Below are 16,050 nucleotides of genomic sequence, written 5' to 3'. Positions count from 1 at the left end.
CTAATTACTGTCTGTATTGTAGGTGATCAAACACTTCCCATCAAAAACGCTGCAGGAGCATCTTCAATGCCCCTGCAGAGTACGGACGAGAATTTTCGTGTACAACGAACTTCATGACAGTTATGTTATGTGGATTGAATAGCTTCAGGCGAAATCTTTCACCAGGCCCTCATACTTGGCGGGAGACGCTAATTTCTAGCCAGCATTACGTTCTCACTGTGAGCTCAGAACTGAAAAGAGCGACGTAATGCGATCGACGGGCATACTAGACTCAGTGCCCAACGCATGTGTGCAAAGTTTCATCAGATTTTCACTGTATTTTCCATTTCGCGACAGATGGTTCCTTGAATGAGATTTTCACTCTGCAGCAAAGTGTGCGCTGATGTGAAACTTCCTGGCAGATTAAAACTGTGTGCCAGACCGAGACTCGAACTCGTTACCGTTGTCTTTCGCGGGCAGCTGAGCTACCCAAGCACGACTCACGCCCCCGTCCTCGGTTCGAGTCTCGGTCCGACACACAGTTTTAATCTTCCAGGAAGTTTCATATCAGCGCACACTCCTCTGCAGAGTGAAAATCTCATTCTGGAAACATCCACCAGGCTGTGGCTAAGCCGTGTCTCCGCAATATCTTTTCTTTCAGGAGTGCTAGTTCTGCAAGGCTTGCAGGAGAGCTTCTGCAATGTTTGGAAGGTAGGAGACGAGGTACTGGCAGAAGTAAAGCTGTGTGGACGGGGCGTGAGTCGTGCTTGGGTAGCTCAGTTGGTAGAGCACTTGCCCGTGAAAGGCAAAGGTCCCGAGTTCGAGTCTCGGTCCGGCACACAGTTTTAATCTGCTAGGAAGTTTCAGATGATTCCTTACTTTCCGAATAACCGTCGTAAAAGTCAGTGGTGAGATATGGACGTGCTCCGTGTGGAAGGTGGTCAGTCCAATGCGTGTAGCTCCAACTATTGTTCCGCGTTCAGAATCTGTTAATTCTAGTCGTGTTGTCGTTATCACGTCGGAAACCTGAGTACAAATGACAGCTCCGCCAACGCACTGCCCTTTTATATTTTGTGTACGCGGTTCACCTGTGTATCTGCATATCGCTATCACACGAATTCTGACATCTCACTCTGGTAGGTGAGGTCGCAGGCACTGCTGCGCAGCGGGCTTCGGCCAGAGAGGTCGCTGACCGGCGCCGAGTGGCTGGCACTGATGAATGCCGGCTAATTAACCAGCAGTAGCAGCGGCGGCAGCGGCAGCGGCAGTGGTTGTGGCACAGGCCGTCCGCCGGCCAGCGTCCTGACCGCGGGGCGGCGCGGCTGGCGTGCGCCCGGAATACGTCAACTTTGTAAGCGCATTAAGGTAAACTCGGCGCGGTTGTATAGCGGCGCGGCTAATTGGCCTGTGGTTCGTCTCCTCCCCGCCCGCGGCGCCCGCACCCTACCTGTGTTCCCCTTCCTGTTTCCTTCCCTGCTCCTTCAGCCCGAGGCTCCGCCGGCATTAGCAGCGAAGACGAAAAATATTTCGAGCGGAATATTTTGTACGGGTACGTAAGTCAACGTGAGAACGGAACGAAAGAGAACTGGTGCTCACTCATCAAGGAATTCGTTTTCTCCTACCGCTATTACACGGCCTTATCTTTTTACGTTGATATGCACACCATACCGTGAAAAAAAACAAAGAGGCGATAGCTTCATTAAATATTCATGAAGTGAAATAAAAAATAATTAACCTTTCCGCAGCAACTGTAACACCTCGGATCAGTTTACAGTGATGAAAGCTATAGAAAGAATACTTTAAAATTAAGAATAGAATTTTTAGAGGGGAAAACAGTCTAGAATCTGAGTTCGGTACTTGCAGAACAAAATTATAGTATATCAGCAAGTAGTTTAACGTCTAAGTACAGCAAAGCCGTGGAAGTTCCGTCATGGAGAAGGCAGTGACGTTAAACTCTTGTGATGAAAAACCTATAAAAAGGCCTGATCGTCATTATTGCCGCCTTTTTTCCTTGAGTGTTTCGTTAAAGGGCAGGGAACCCGTGTCAGTCACCGAGACAACAATTACATTGGGCATTATCGTGTTAAGATTTGCGATAAACTGTTAGAATATTACGGAGATTAAAAGTGATGTAGTGTACTATCTCTGACTGCTGGTAGCAACGGAGTATCAAGGGGATTTTAGGACTTTAGTGCTAGATTGGAACTTTACGGACATATAGACGACAGAAACTCAAATTATCTGCTGAAACGAGTGAATTCAGAGGTACCGGTATTCAGATATTAACGTGTGTACTTTTGAAAGTGTGTGCCGTTAGTTGCGAGTCTGGACGTAGAGCGCGTGCATATCGGCATTTGCGGACTGTTTAGATTCCTCCAGGCTAGGGACCTTTTAAATAAACCATCATCCATCACCATCTTAACCCTTGAATATAGAGTGAAAGTGAAATACAAGAGTGTTGTACTTATTTCATTTACCTAGTACTAATCAGTGAAGGTTTTAACACAGTCTAACATAACAGTCGCGACACTTCGCCTCGATTCTGTTGCCTTCAGCGCCAGTTGCGCTCCAAGCGGCCGGTAGGTTGAACTGTGAGTTCGGCGCGATCGTGAAAGCGAACAGTGAATGTTTATTTTGATTTATACAATGGCTTTTACTATCGGGAGCATTTGTAGCGCAATAAATTGCAGCAGCAATAGGAAGAAGACACCACAGCTGTCTTTTTTAGGTTTCCTATGGATCCTGAGAGGTATATACCATCATGTTACTAAACTGTATCGTCAGGATTCACTTGCAAATGTATGTGTATGAATGATTAATGTTTCGTTTTAGGAGCAAAAAAATGGCTAGTTAATAGCAGACGAGAAGACCTTATGAAGAAAGACCCGGTTTACCTGTATAATAATATTAGGTTTTGTTCGCTACATTTCGAACAAAACCAGTTCATGAACGCAGACAATAAAAACTCGTGTGGAATGCAGTAGCCACACTGTTTGACATTCCAAATAAGCCACCTCAACTGACGAAGAAGAAACTGCTACAAAGATTCGACAGTCAATCTAAAGCTGTAAAACAGTCCTATGACACAGAAGCAGCCAATTCAACTCTCCATGTATTAGTGCCAGATTCGTGAGAATCATCAACACAGACCTGCTTTGACGATGAAGTGGTTAGATTAAGTGCAGCTGTTCGTGTCTTACAAAAGCGTGTGAAGTGTCAGAACGTTCAGATTGCTAGACTTCAAGCGAAACTATTATGGGACAAGGAAAGTGCCTACAGACAGATTGTTTGAAAATTATTCAAAAATTTGGTTTTTCGTGAAATGTAATGTAATCAGCTCATTATAATGTTTTCAGCATATTTCTCCCACTATTTGTCAGTTGCTTGTCCCACTTAGAATAATATAAAGATGAAGGTCGTACCTGTGGCAACAGGCGACAGTGACAAACACAGTAGGTCTACAGAACCATAAACGAGCTGTCCATCGCTTTTGCATGTAGAGGTACATGTCCGTGCTTCTTACATGTGAATCTGTGTGTTTATATTCTTTTGATATCAACGTGGAAAGCTGCAATTCTGTCCAATGTCACAAGTGTTTCTTCACGAATGTGTTGTAGCTTTCCACTCTATTCATGGTTCTTGTCCATACTTGCGCTTATTTTAGAATCATTTTTAGAAACATATATGCTTTCTGATACTACACAAACTCTTGGAGGCAAGAAACTAACTCGAATAATTCGGAAATTACGTAGGAAATGGATGCAAACACACATTATGCTTACGACGCGTCTGACGTTCACCTTACCTGCCGCTTGAAACGCTAATGTCGCTCCATCTGTCAAACGGCAACATCTTTTACAGCAGTGAGTGTCGCGTCGCGACTGTTACGTTAGACTGTGGTTTTACGGAACCAAAGCTATTCAGCAGTAAGTCAGTACCATCTAGCGGAAAGTGTAGGCATTAACTAACACGCTAACTGAAGTGAATGTTTACGTGTTTTACGGACTGCTTAACATGAACTTTTGTGACTCTTTGACGTCCCCACTCCCCCCGAAAGGGAGCGCAGGCTGTCTTAATCATAAAAGGGGAGAGTTTTAGCCGGGCAAATGACTAAATAAAAGTAATAGCAAAACACAAGTCCCGCACCTCATCGGAGAGTCGTCGCTGTCACGTCGGGAAGTAAAGCCGGAAAACCTACCGACGATACGTATCTACGAGGAGCACCTAAAAAGGGAACCACAAGAGAGTTGGGGATGCTTCACAGCTTACATATTACATCAGTTTTCCATTACCATAGTTATCCGTTTCAAATTAGTGATACAAACAGATAAATTGAGTAGTTTCAATAAAATTAGACGTGGGGAGGAGCCACTACGATAGTAGTAAGCATGTTATTCGCAAGTAATAAGGTAAGTTTAGTATCACACGCAAACTAAATCTCACACGTCGAGGCAATGACATTCTGATTACTGAGTTACTTCAAATTTTGTGCACTTTCAGTAGTCCATTAGGACAACATAATGTGCAAGTAGTAAGGCGTACTACTTAGGCGATTACGAGAAACTAGGAAGAGAATTTTTAAACGTCAGTGAGGCGCCGGTGCGTTGTTGCAAGGAGTATGAGGTAGCGTCAGTCACGTTCAGCGTTCAAGCTCCGAAATCGGTAGATCGAATACCGCTCGTATTTTGTTTTCAGTATATATTTTTTCCAACGCTGTTCATATTATATCACACATATTGAGTTTCAAAGGCAGTATGGTGAAAAGATACGTGAATTTGCACGGACTTTTACTGAATTTGAATGTTATTTTGCTGTTTACTAATTTTTGTTATTACAACAATTGTTTTGCGACTCTTAATTCCATAGGTAAGTTAAAAACTTGATAGAGTGCCGTCAAACTTGTTCATATTTGATTGACAACGAAAGAGAAATTGTTTCTCGTGAAGACGTTACTAAAATACATTCAAACGTGCGTCGCCAATTTTTGGTGCCAATATTTACGAAAACGTTGACTTACGCATGGTTTGCATCATGATTGTCGGTAGAAACAGAAATTTATCAAAATGCCAACGACCATTAGAAACACTGAGGATTCGTTGTGCAAGGGGTAAAACTGCATTCTGTCGTTACTGTAGACCACAGACAGGCCGGTGTGGCCGAGCGGTTCTAGGAGCTTCAGTCTGAAACCGTGCGACCCGTACGGTCGCAGGTTCGAACCCTGCCTCTGGCATAGATGTGTGTGATGTCCTTAGGTCAGTTAGGTTAAAGTAGTTCTACGTTCTAGGGGATTGATGACCACATTTTAATTCATGTTTTCTTTTCTGTATGAAAAATACCATCCTACAGCTTGTAATCTCGAAAGCTCACCCGACGATTCATCCAACACTACCTTCATATTCTGCCTTATTGTAACTCATTGTCTTACAGAATAAAGTTATTCACACCTTTACCTTTATTTATCGATGTTTGTCTTAGGGTTTCCAAGCCCACAACTCGTCCTTGGAACCTGTGTCTGCAGATCGAAGCGTTCACGTGCAAAGGACTTGTCGGTATCTTACTTGTTTGGATTTACTTTAGCGAGACTCAATCTAGCGATCCACCAGTTGCGGAACTTGAAGACAACCAAGTGACTGCCGCCAGCTCGTGCTCCGTTGCAACGCATCAGTGTGTCACTGTCGCGTAAAATTTCTCTTTCCATGCTCTCCAAATCGACTACGTACTACGCTTTACCAGTTCCTCATTACGTTGCCCTAATGGACTACTGCAGGTGTACAAAGTGCGAAGTAAATTCGTGATCCGAACGTCGTGGCGTCCCCTTGGCAGAAATAATGTGACAAATACCTTTATAAGCGGTTCTCACCGGCAACAGGGGCCTCATTACGCGCAACGGGGAATTTTAGGTTCAATTATCACCTTGAATAAATGAAACTGCAACCATGACATCCATATTCATCCATCAATACGACAATTGGATGATGTGGCAGGGACGTTGGATGCAGAAACCTGTATTTTGGCTGTTGGTTAAATTTTCCACCTACAAAGTTACCCCTATGTCATTCCGGAAATGTCTGACACGCAATCGTTTCTTCATTCGGAGGAAACGATGTATGTGTCTGATGGGGATAGTGGAGAGGGGGGAGGGAGCATAAAGCATTATTTGAATTGTCCACCAGGGCAATCTACGCAACTGCATCTCACAGAGTGAACAGGTCTGTTGTCGTGGAGTCCTAGAATTGATGTCTCTATGGTAACCTTGCGAGGCGATTTCGGAAGTCTATTCTCCAGAATGTTTGCGCTTTGCGTCCATAATCTGTAAGCACCACACCATACGGTCCCAAAAAACATTCAGTATCGCACTATCAGGCGATGGTTTCTCCTCCATCTGTTTCAGTGATGGGAAAAACCACTTGTTTTCTCTGATCACTTTATTTTTTTTTTTTTAACCTGTGAGTCACAATAATACACACAGCTATTCCCCATGGTGTTCAGGTAGCTAACACAGCTGCAACATTTTAGCTACTGCCTAAGAACGACAGGCTCTGTGAAAAAGTGTGAGCTGCCACGGGACCCATCGGGCGGCGACCGTTGTTACGTTTAAAATACTGGGCGAGATGTTGAAAGCTGATGCGCGCCTGGTTTTCACTTTCTCCACGATCACCTCGATTGCCCTACTCCTATCATACAACACAGTCGCTTCTCTTGTGATTTCTAGTTCTTCACAAAGAACCTCCAAGTATCTATCTATGTGTGTGTGTGTGTGTGTGTGTGTGTGTGTGTGTGTGTGTGTGTATGTAATAAGAGACTGGAGAGAAGGGGCGATACGCGAGGTAATGCACATGAGGAAATATTATGCCGTACAAAGGGTGCTCCAAACTCAGTCATGCATACATTCATAATTTTCCTAGGTGGCATCTATCACAGACAAGACGAAAATTGTCAGCAAGGACAGATATAATTCGTCAGAACAGGGACAGGGATCATTCGTCAGAAAACAGAGTATTATACTTAATGGTATACACTCATGTCATTCAGGCCACATAGAAAGAAAAAAAAGACATACAAAAAAATTTTACTTAAAATAATTAGTCATTATGGCAGAATGTGTTCGTGTGCGTGTCTATCCAATCAGACTACCGAATAGTAACATTCAACTACTAAACAATGTAAGACGCGTACTTGTATATTTACAAGGAGACACATAAACAGATACAATTGGCAAATACACATATAAAAATTTCTGTTTGTGAATTCGAAGAAACATGTAGCATGACACATTTATCCAACGACCAGTACAAACGTGTTTGCATATGGGTACAACGAGACATATGAAAAGTACTTTTAACAAATAAACAATCCATTAAACTTGTATTCATGTGTATAAAAAAAGACTTATACAAAGAAACATCTGACTACCAAGCAGATTACATACATACATAGCACAAGCTTGCTGGCCATTTGGATCGCAATAGCCATAAATAAACACCATGTCTACCCTTCCTCCGACTGTTAAATGTTTAATTTCAACAATATCATGTCTTCCGCGTAACTATTATGACTGGACAAGCGTATTATCATGCCTAATTTAAGTAATGAATTGCACAAAGTGCTGTCAGGTGCATTGCTGCATCTGTGAGAATATTGCAGCGCCATCCATCACAAAGCGAAACAAATGTTCCGAATCAAACATTCCTATTTAGTTACGTACTATACGAATACGTAATAAAAATGGGGGTACCTATTTTAAAAATGCAGTTTGTATCAATTTTACCTTTGGCAGCGCCATCTGCTTTCCCCCATCATTTTTCATTTTTCGTTTGTTGCTAGTTTCGTGAGATATTTGGCCCAGTCACTGTCAATGGACCACCCTGTATGATACTGTCACTAGTAATGAACACTAATTACTGTATGTTCACTTCCTAAGAGTAAGATAATATCTGCGCCCTAGCAAAAAACATCACCTTGATTAAAGGGTACTGTGAACAGATCGCATTTTATAAGTGGTGGCACAAAAAGAGTGTAGTGTTCTCCCTTACCGTCTGCGCCAGCCCTGTCCGCCTCTCCCCCACCCTCACCTACCCTGGCCTCGCCATTGACCGTCACCTCATCTGGATCCCTCATCTCCACTCCATCCAATCCAAAGCCCACAACTGCCTCTGACTCCTCAAACTCCTCTCTGGCTGGACATGGGGTTTGCACCCCTCTACCATCCTCCACACTTACAAATCCTTAATCTGTCCCATCCTCTGTTATGCCAGTCCTGCCTGGATATCTGCACCCCCCCAAATTCTATAAGTCCCTGCAGATCCTTGAGCGTCATCACTCCGCCTCACCTTCCGCATACACCTCCCGTTCCCCATGCAGATCCTCTATGACCTCATTCCTTTCCCCCATCTGCTCCTATTCTTCGAACATATCCGCATACTCTACACCTCCCGCCGCTTTCATCCCCCACACCCCCTGGTTGCTCCTCTCCTTTCCCGTTCCCACCCCCTGCCACGCCTTCACTTTTGTGCCCCCCATACCCTCCATCTCTACACCCTACATTTCCTTTCCCAAGGTGGCTTCCATCAACTCCTCCTCCTGGATGATGCCCTCTCTCCCTCCGTTTATCCCTCCTATCAACTCTGATCCTCACCCCCATCCTTTTCCCCATCCTTTCCCTGGGCTCACTCTTCCCCCCTTCTATCCTGTATTTTCTCCCTGCCTCACCTCTCCCTACGACCATTCTCCCCCACCCCCCGAGTCCTTTTGTATTCCCCTCCTCTGCCTTCCCCACTCCCTGTCACGTCTGCTCAGCACCCCACACCCCTCTTTTGGGTCCTCCATTGGCTCCTTCCCTCCCTCCCCCCTTCGCTTTTCCTCTCCTTCCCCCCTTTTTTTTATTTTCCCATCATCTGTCCAGTTTCCCCCCACCTGTTCTCGGCTGTGGGAGGTCAGCTTAGCCAAACTTTTAGTGCAGTGTTCCAGTGAATGTTCAGTGTTGTTTCGTCTCTCCAAGTGTTGCGAACAGAAACCATGCTGTCGCTGGGTGTGAATTTTATGCCTTTTGCGAACAGAAACCAGACTGTCGCCGTGTTTTTTAATTGTCTGTCTATTATTTTACCTATCTGCTTCATATGTATTTTATTAGCATCACCATGCCTTTGTTCTATGTTTTAAGTTCCACAATTTTTTCGCCACGTTCCCATTTAAGTCACCGATTGTATCGCCTGTGTTTTATTATATATTCTCTTCACCTTTTTCAAACAAAGTCTGTAGGCTGAAGAGTGCTGTACTATGCTGCTGCCAGCCCACACCCTTGGAGGGAATGGAAATTCAATAAAGAAAAAAAAAGTGTGTAGTGCACAACGAACTAATCTTCAGATTTGTATCTATTGCACCTAGAGCTAGCATTTGTTGCTAAAACTGGAATTTCTTTCGGTCTTAGTCTCAGAAAAACTCTTAACAACACTTTATCAAGTTCTGCTACTCCACAATAATGCCTGAAGCACTCTGCTGATTTCACATATAAAGGTGTCGAGGAGTTCCTTTGGTAAGTCTTCTTTCACACAATCAAATGTTTACTTTCATTGTGAATTTTCAAACAACTATCAAGAAAATTTTCTTACGGATGAAAATGGTCATTAAGCATGACTTGAGGATTGTCACACTGTTTTAGATAATGTAGGAGCTTCTATTTGTGATTATTAATTTCTATCGAATGTTTACAGTTATGTTCAAGTGAAGAAATGATATTAAAATTGGCACTGTAGTAATACAAATCAATTAAAGTTTATCGCGATAACCTTACGACAAAAGTGTCTATAACACAAGCAAGCTTAAACCAACATGAATTAGTAAGCGGTATGTAGTATGGACTTCTAAATGGTCTCTTCTTACATACTATCTTGTACCATACACAAGCAGTAAGGAAATGTCGCAGATGGAGTGGAACGAAAAAAATTAATGAATACTTCTACATCTACATCTACATCCATACTCCGCAAGTCACCTGACGGTGTGTGGATGAGGGTACCTTGAGTACCTCTATCGGTTCTCCCTTCTATTCCAGTCTCGTATTGTTCGTGGAAAGACGGATTGTCGGTATACTTCTGTGTGGGCTCTAATCTCTCGGATTTTATCCTCATGGTCCCTTCGCGAGATATACGTAGGAGGGAGCAATATACTACTTGACTCTTCGGTGAAGGTATGTTCTCGAAACTTCAACAAAAGCCCGTACCGAGCTACTGAGCGTCTCTCCTGCAGAGTCTTCCACTGGAGTTTATCTATCATCTCCGTAACGCTTTCGCGATTACTAAATGATCCTGTAACGAAGCGTGCTGCTCTCCGTTGAATCTTCTCTATCTCTTCTATCAACCCTATCTGGTACGGATCCCACACTGCTGAGCAGTATTCAAGCAGTGGGCAAACAAGCGTAATGTAACCTACTTCCATTGTTTTCGGATTGCATTTCCTTAGGATTCTTCCAGTGACTCTCAGTCTGGCATCTGCTTTACCAACGATCAACTATATATGATCATTCCATTTTAAATCACTCCTAATGCGTACTCCCAGATAATTTATGAAATTAACTGCTTCCAGTTGCTGACCTGCTATTTTGTAGCTAAATGATAAGGGATCTATCTTTCTATGTATTCGCAGCATATTACACTTGTCTACATTGAGATTCACCATGCGTCAATTCGCTGCAGATCATCCTGCATTTCAGTACAATTTTCCATTGTTACAACCTCTCGATATACCACAGCATCATCCGCAAAACGCCTCAGTGAACTTCCGATGTCATCCACAAGGTCATTTATGTATACTGTGAATAGCAACAGTCCTACGACACTCCCCTGCGGCACACCTGAAATCACTCTTACTTCGGAAGACTTCTCTCCATTGAGAAAGACATACTGCGTTCTGTTATCTAGGAACTCTTCAATCCAATCACACAATTGTTCATTAAACGACTGTGGGGAACTGTATCGAACGCCTTGCGGAAGTCAAGAAACACGGCATCTACCTGGGAACCCGTGTCTATGGCCCTCTGAATCTCGTGGACGAATAGCGCGAGCTGGGTTTCACACGACCGTCTTTCTCGAAACCCATGCTGATTCCTAAAGAGTACATTTCTAGTCACCAGAAAAGTTATTATACTCGAACATAATACGTGTTCCAAAATTCTACAACTGATCGACGTTAGAGATATAGGTCTATAGTTCTGCACATCTGTTCGACGTCCCTTCTTGAAAACGGGGATGACCTGTGCCATTTTCCAATCCTTTGGAACGCTACGCTCTTCTAGAGACCTACGGTACACCGCTACAAGAAGGGGGGCAAGTTCCTTCGCGTACTCTGTATAAAATCGAACTGGTATCCCATCAGGTCCAGCGGCCTTTCCTCTTTTGAGCGATTTTAATTGTTTCTCTATCCCTCTGTTATCTATTTCGATATCTACCATTTTGTCATCAGCGCGACAATCTAGAGAAGGAACTACTGTGCAGTGTTCCTCTGTAAAACAGCTTTGGAGAAAGACATTTAGTACATCCCCCCATGACCATGGACCTTGCCGTTGGTGGGGAGGCTTGCGTGCCTTAGCGATACAGATAACCGTACCGTAGGTGCAACCACAACGGAGGGGTATCTGTTGAGAGGCCCGACAAAAAAATTGTTCAAATGGCTCTGAGCACTACGGGACTTAACGTCTTAGGTCATCAGTCCCCTAGAACTTAGAACTACTTAAACCTAACTAACCTAAGGACATCACACACATCCATGCCCGAGGCAGGATTCGAACCCACAACCACAGCAGTCCCGCGGTTCCGGACTGCAATGCCTAGAACCGCACGGCCGCCGCGGCCGGTGAGAGGCCAGACAAACGTGTGGTTCCTGAACAGGGGCAGAAGCCTTTTCAGTAGTTGTAGGGGCAACAGTCTGGATGATTGACTGATCTGGCCTTGTAACACTAACCAAAACGGTCTTGCTGTGCTGGTACTGCGAACGGCTGAAAGCAAGGGGAAACTACGGCCGTAATTTTTCCCTAGGGCATGCCGCTTTACTGTATGGTTAAATAATGATGGCGTCCTCTAGGGTAAAATATTCCGGAGGTAAAATAGTCCCCCATTCGGATCTCCGGGCGGGGACAACTCAAGAGGATGTCATTATCGAGAGAAAGAAAACTGGCGTTATACGGATCGGAGCGTGGAATGTCAGATCCCTTAATCGGGCAGGTAGGTTAGAAAATTTAAAAAGGGAAATGGATAGGTTAAACATAGATATAGTGGGGATTAGTGAAGTTCGGTGGAAGGAGGAACAAGACTTCTAGTCAGGTGACTACTGGGTTATAAACACAAAATCAAATAGGGGTAATGAAGGAGTAGGTTTAATAATGAATAGGAAAATAGGAATGCGGATAAGCTACTACAAACAGCATAGTGAACGCATTATTGTGGCCACGATAGATACGAAGCCCACGCCTACTACAGTAGTACAAGTTTATGTGCCAACTAGCTCTGCAGATGACGAAGAAATTGAAGAAATGTATGATGAAATAAAAGAATTATTCAGATTGTGAAGGGAGACGAAAATTTAATAGTCATGGGTGACTGGAATTCGGCAGTAGGAAAAGGGAGAGAAGGAAACGTAGTAGGTGAATATGGATTGGGTGTAAGAAATGAAAGGGGAAGCCGCCTGGTAGAATTTTGCACAGAGCACAAATTAATCATAGCTAACACTTGGTTCAAGAGCCATGAAAGAAGGTTGTATACATGGAAGAACCCTGGAGATACTAATAGGTATGAAATAGATTATATAATGGTAAGACAGAGGTTTAGGAATCAGGTTTCAAATTGTAAGACATTACCAGGGGCAGATGTGGATTCTGACCACAATCTATTGGTTATGACCTGTAGATTAAAACTGAAGAAACTGCAAAAAGGTGGGAATTTAAGGAGATGGGACCTGGATAAACTGACTAAGCCAGGGGTTGTACAGAGTTTCAGGGAGAGCATAAGGGAGCAATTGACAGGAATGGGGGAAAGAAATACAGTAGAAGAAGAACGGGTAGCTTTGAGGAATGAAGCAGTGCAGATAGCTGAGGATCAAGTAGGTAAAAAGACGAGGGCTAGTAGAAATCCTTGGGTTACAAAAGACATACAGAATTTAATTGATGAAAGGAGAAAATATAAAAATGCAGTAAATGCAGCAGGCAAAAAGGGATACAAACTTCTCAAAAATGAGATCGACAGGAAGTGCAAAATGGCTAAGCAGGCATGGCTAGAGGACAAATGTAAGGATGTAGAGGCTTATCTCACTAGGGGTAAGATAGGTACAGCCTACAGCAAAACTGAAGAGACTTACAGACAAAAGAGAAACACTTGTATGAATATCAAAAGCTCAGATGGAAACCCAGTTCTGGGCAAAGAAGGGAAAGTAGAAAGGTGGAAGGAGTATTTAGAGGGTCTATACAAGGGCGATCTACTTGAGGACAATATTATGGAAATGGAAGAGGACGTTGATGAAGGTGAAATGGGAGATATAATAGTGCGTGAAGAGTTTGACAGAGCACTGAAAGACCTGAGTCGAAACAAGGCCCCGGGAGTAGACAACATTTCATTAAAACTGGTGACAGCCTTGGGAGAACCAGTTATGACGAAACTCTACAAGCTGGTGAGCAAGACGTGTGAAACAGGCGAAATACCCTCAGACGTCAAGAAGAATATAATAATTCCAATCCCAAAGAAAGCAGGTGTTGACAAATGAGAAAATTACCAAACTATCAGTTTAATAAGTCACGGCTGCAAGATACTAACACGGATTCTTTACAGACGAATGGAAAAACTAGTAGAAGCCGATCTCGGGGAAGATCAGTTTGGATTCCGTAGAAATGTTGGAACACGTGAGGCAATACTGACCCTACGACTTATCTTTGAAGCTAGATTAAAGAAAGGCAAACCTACGTTTCTAGCATTTGTAGACTTACAGAAAGCTTTTGACAATGTTGACTGGAATACGCTCTTTCAAATTCTGAAGGTGGCATGGATAAAATACAGGGAGCGAAAGGCTATTTACAATTTGAACAGAAAGCAGATGGCAGTTATAAGAGTCGAGGGGTATGAAAGGGAAGCAGTGGTTGGGAAGGGAATGAGACAGGGTTGTAGTCTCTCCCCGATGTTATTCAATCTGTATATTAAGCAAGCAGTGAAAGAAACAAAAGCAAAATTCGGAGTAGGTATTAAAATCCATGGAGAAGAAATAATAACTTTGAGGTTCGCCGATGACATTGTAATTCTGTCAGAGACAGCAAAGGGCTTGGAAGAGCAGTTGAATGGAATGGATGGTGACTTGAAAGGAGGGTATAAGATGAACATCAACAAAAGCAAAACGAGGATAATGGAATGTAGTCGAATTAAGTCGGGTGATGCTGAGGGAATTAGATTAGGAAATGAGACACATAAAGTAGTAAAGGAATTTTGCTATTTGGGGAGCAAAATAACTGATGATGGTCGATGTAGAGACGATATAAAATGTAGACTGGCAATGGCAAGGAAAGCGTTTCAGAAGAAGAGAAATTTGTTGACATCGAGTATAGATTTAAGTGCCAGGAAGTCATTTCTGAAAGTATTTGTATGGAGTGTGGCCCTGTATGGAAGTGAAACATGGACGATAAATAGTTTGGACAAGAAGAGAATAGAAGGTTTCGAAATGTGGTGCTACAGAAGAATGCTGAAGATTAGATGGGTAGATCACATAACTAATGAGGAAGTATCGATTAGGATTGGGGCGAAGAGAAGTTTGTGGCACAACTTGACTAGATGAAGTGATCGGTTGGTAGGACATGTGTTGAGGCATCAAGGGATCATCAATGTAGTATTGAAGGGCAGCGTGGAGGGTAAAAATCGTAGAGGGAGACCAAGAGATGAATACACTAAGCAGATTCAGAAGGATGTAGGTTGCAGTACCCACTGGGAGATGAAGAAGCTAGCACAGGATAGAGCAGCATGGAGAGCTGCATCAAACCAGGACTGAAGACCACAACAACAACATTTCGGCCTTTAGTCTGTCATCCTCTGTTTTAGTACCATTTTGGTCACAGAGTGTCTGGACATTTTGTTTTGATCCACCTACCGCTTTGACATAAGACCAAAATATTTTAGGATTTTCTGCCAAGTCAGTACATAGAACTTTACTTTCGAATTCATTGAACGCCTCTCGCATAGCCCTCCTCACACTACATTTCACTTCGCGTAATTTTTGTTCGTCTGCAAGGCTTTGGCTATGTTTATGTTTGCTGTGAAGTTCCCTTTGCTTCCGCAGCAATTTTCTAACTCGGTTGTTGTACTACGGTGGCTCTTTTCCATCTGTTACGATCTTGCTTGGCACATACTCATCTAACGCATATTGTACGATGGTTTTGAAATTTGTCCACTGATCCTCAACACTATCTGCACTTGAGGCAATATTTTTGTGTTGAGCCATCAGGTACACTGAAATCTGTTTTTTGTCACTTTTGCTAAACAGAAAAATCTTCCTACCTTTCTTAATATCTCTATTTACGGCTGAAATCATCGATGCAGTAACCGCTTTATGATCGCTGTTTCCCTGTTCTGCATAACTGTTTCAAATAGTTCAGGTCTGTTTGTCACCAGGAGGTCTAATATATTATCGCCTTGAGTCGGTTCTCTATTTAACTGCTCAAGATAGTTTTCAGATAAAGCACTTAAAAAAATTTCACTGGACTCTTTGTCCCTGCCACCCGTTGTGAACGTTTGATTCAAATCTCCACCCAGAACCATAACGTGGTCGAGAAATGTACTCGAAATATTTTCCAAATTTTCCTTCAGGTTCTCTGCCACAACAGCTGCTGAGCCAGGGTGGTTTTAGAGACATCCAATTACCATGTCTAAGCCTGCTTTAACCGTGACCTTCACCCAAATTATTTCACATTTCGTATCTCCGTCAATTTCCTTCGATACTATTGCACTTCTTATCGCTATAAACACGCCTCACCCTTCACTGTCGAGCCTGTCTCTGCGGTATACATTCCAATCTGAGTTCAGGATTTCATTAGTGTTTACGTCTGGTTTC

The 16,050-nt window shown here is 43.2% G+C and overlaps 1 non-coding gene across 1 annotated transcript; it reads left to right on the top strand.

The window, feature by feature from the left end:
- The first annotated feature begins 743 nt into the window (after positions 1 to 743).
- Positions 744 to 818, top strand: Trnas-uga. The gene has a single exon. It is a non-coding gene; the product is annotated as a tRNA-Ser (tRNA).
- The last annotated feature ends 15,232 nt before the right edge of the window (positions 819 to 16,050 follow it).

Source organism: Schistocerca americana, chromosome 1 (genome assembly GCF_021461395.2).
Source record: "Schistocerca americana isolate TAMUIC-IGC-003095 chromosome 1, iqSchAmer2.1, whole genome shotgun sequence".
Taxonomy (NCBI): domain Eukaryota; kingdom Metazoa; phylum Arthropoda; class Insecta; order Orthoptera; family Acrididae; genus Schistocerca; species Schistocerca americana.
This window is presented reverse-complemented; position numbering and strand designations above follow the sequence as displayed.